At 38.5% G+C, this 3,027-nt stretch overlaps 1 pseudogene; it reads right to left on the bottom strand.

Annotated features, from left to right (window-relative positions):
* Positions 1-1,193: 1,193 nt before the first annotated feature.
* Positions 1,194-2,028, bottom strand: LOC120622852 (Y-box-binding protein 1-like; annotated as a pseudogene).
* Positions 2,029-3,027: the final 999 nt, after the last annotated feature.

The raw sequence follows: 3,027 nt of genomic DNA on the forward strand, positions 1-3,027 counted from the left end.
TTTGTTTGTTGACAGTTTTTGATTACTGATCCAATTTCATTACTAGTAATCAAGTCTGTTCAGAGTTTTCTTTTTCTTCCTGAGTCAGTCTTGGAAGATTGTATGTTTCTAGAAATTTATCCATTTCTTCCAGGTTGTCCAATTTGTTGGCATATAATTGTTTGTAGCATTTCCTTATAACCTTTGTATTTCTGTGGTGTTGGTTGTCACTTCTCTTCTTTTATTTCCGATTTTATTTATCCAGCCCTCTCTTTCTTCCTTGATGAGTCTGGCTAACTTTTTTCCAATTTGCTTATCTTTTCAAAGAACTAGCACTTGGTTCAATTAATCTTTTCTTTTAGTTTCTATTCCATTTATTTCTGCTCTGATATTTATTGTTTTTTCCCTCTACTTACTTTGGGCTTTGTTTGTTCTTTTTCCAGTTACTTTAGATAAAAGATTAGATTGTTTATTTGAGATTTTTCTTATTTTTTGATGTATCCTGTGTTGCTATGAATTTCCCTCTTAGAAGCACTTTGGCCGTACCCATAGATTTTGGGTCATTATATTTTCATTTTTCTTTGTCTCAAGGTATCTTTTGATTACCTTCTTGACTCATTGTTAACTCATTCATTGTTTAGTAACGTGTTGGTTAGCCTTCACGTGTTTGTGTGTTTTTCAGTTTTCTTGTAACTGATTTCTAGTTTACTAGTCTTGTGATCGGAGAAGATGCTTTTTTAAAAAAATTATTATTTAAAATTTTTATTAACAGTTTCTTTCAGTTTGTTGACTTTTTTGAAAAAAGTCAAGTTGTAAACTTTTATTACAAATTAAAAATGAGGTTCTTAAAAATCTCAACTTGACCAGGTATGAAACAATTTTAAAACCTTTAAAGATATTTTGAGAAAAACCAGGCCTTTTTTTTGAAAAACTTGTTTGCCATTACCCAAATGAAACATCTTTAGATGAAAATAACAAAAACCTCATGCTGCATAGATAATGCAGATTGTTCTAGTTATCTGATCAACAGGCAACCAGCAAGCACTTAAGGTCTTCAGCTCCTATCTTTTGTTCGTTTCTTATTGCTGGAATTTCTTATTCATTTCTTCTTGTTCAGTGACTAAACCTGATTATGGTAGATATGTTAAGCCAGCATTTACTCAGCCCCGCCCTGAGTGTCTGCTTCAGTAATTGAGATAGTGGTGGTACCAACATTAAGGTGGCTGCTGACATTAGGTCTCATCTCCTTGATTTTTCTTATCTTCTTCATTGCCATCCTCTCTAAGCTGTCTTTGGGGAGGAGGGCCCCTGCACAATTGTGGTCTATAGCCCCAATACATACGCTGTCTCTCTGGGATACCTTGTTCTCCTGCACCCTGGTTGTCAGCATCCTCCATCACTTCTCCCTGCACAAGAGGGTTAGAATATTGTGGCTGGCACTCATAGGGTCTCCGCATGTAGTAAGGTGGGAACTGTCACTTGCTGTAGGGCCCACACTGTTGGGCCTGGCCTTTAGGAGCATTCTCTGATCCCTCATTCCCCCCGCCCCCCACTCTCATTATTCTGATAATTCTGCTGGTAATTGTATGGAGGACCCTGTGACATGGATAGTGTCTATGATGGTTATAGTTTGCTGCATATTTACTGCCTTACACTGGAACTCCACCAGGGCCTGTAACATTTGCTGCCTTCACACCCCTTTTCCCTTCAACAATATCAAACTCTTTAGTTTCTCCATTTCCTATACTGCAGGTACTTCCTGGGGTTATTCTTCTTTATGGCAGTCTGGTGTACAAATACATTTTCCTTGGTGTTGCTCCTTTTGATGAAACCATATCCATTTCTTACACTGAACCATTTTATTGTTCCCAGAACCTTCATTGCAACGATCTTGTTTCTGCCATCAGATGCTGCTGATGTGAGGCCTCCTGAGCTGCTACCCCCTGCACTGCTGCCCATGATACTGGGCTTGGTGTTGGCTGCAGTGACGGCGGGGGGCAAGGGGTGGAGGTTAGCTGATAGCTGCTGGGTCTCTGCCTCACTGCTCATGGTTGTAGAGATGGTGAGTGGGCCTGGCTGCAGCAGCTGCAGCTCCTCCCAGGATGTGATGGTAACTAGGCTGGCGGCAGCAGTGGGGCTGCTAGGGCTCTCTGGGGTCCCCTCTCTGCTCCTGCTGCTGATCCAGCTTGAGAAGATGCTTGATATAATTTCAACCTTCTTAAATTTATTGAGACTTGTTTTGTGGCTTAACAAATGGTCTGTCCTGGAAAATGTTCCATATGCACTTAAAAAGAATGTGTATTCTGCTGCTTTTGGGATAAATGTCCTAAAAGATATCTATTAAGTCCATCCGGTCTTAAATGTGTCATTTAAAGCCATTGTTTCCATGTTGATATTCTGTCTGGTTGATCTAACCATTGATGTCAATGGGGTGTTAAAGTCCCCTACTATTATTGTATTACTGTCAGTCACTTTATGTCTGTCAATATTTGCTTTATATATTTAGGTATGCCTATGTTGGGTGTGTAGATGTTTAAAAGAATTATATCCTGTTGTTGGATTGATCCCTTTATCATATGTAATGCCCTTTTTCACCTCTTGTTATAGCCTGTGAGTTTTTAAATTAAATTTATTGAGGTGACACAGGTTTCAGGTGTACAATTTAATAATACATAATCTGTATATTGCATTGTGTGTTCGTTCACCCCCCCAAAGTCAAATCTCCTTCCATCACCATACATTTGACCCCCTTTAACCTTATCTAAATCCCCACTCCCCAGTTTTCCTCTGGTTACCACTAAACTGTTGTCTGTGTCTATGAGTTTTTGTTTGTTTATCTTGTTCATTTATTGCTTTCAAAAAGTTTTCTATCCCACATCTGAGTAAAATCGTGTGGTTCTAAATTTTCTGTCTGACTGATTTTGTTTACAATTGGATAATCTCAAGATCCATCCATGTTCTTGCAAATGGCAGTATTTCATTTTTTTTAATGACAGCCTGTGTTTTAAAGTCTATTTTATTTGATATAAATATTGCTACCCTAGCTTC

This window comes from Pteropus medius, unplaced genomic scaffold, assembly GCF_902729225.1.
Source record: "Pteropus medius unplaced genomic scaffold, Ma_sr-lr_union100, whole genome shotgun sequence".
Taxonomy (NCBI): domain Eukaryota; kingdom Metazoa; phylum Chordata; class Mammalia; order Chiroptera; family Pteropodidae; genus Pteropus; species Pteropus medius.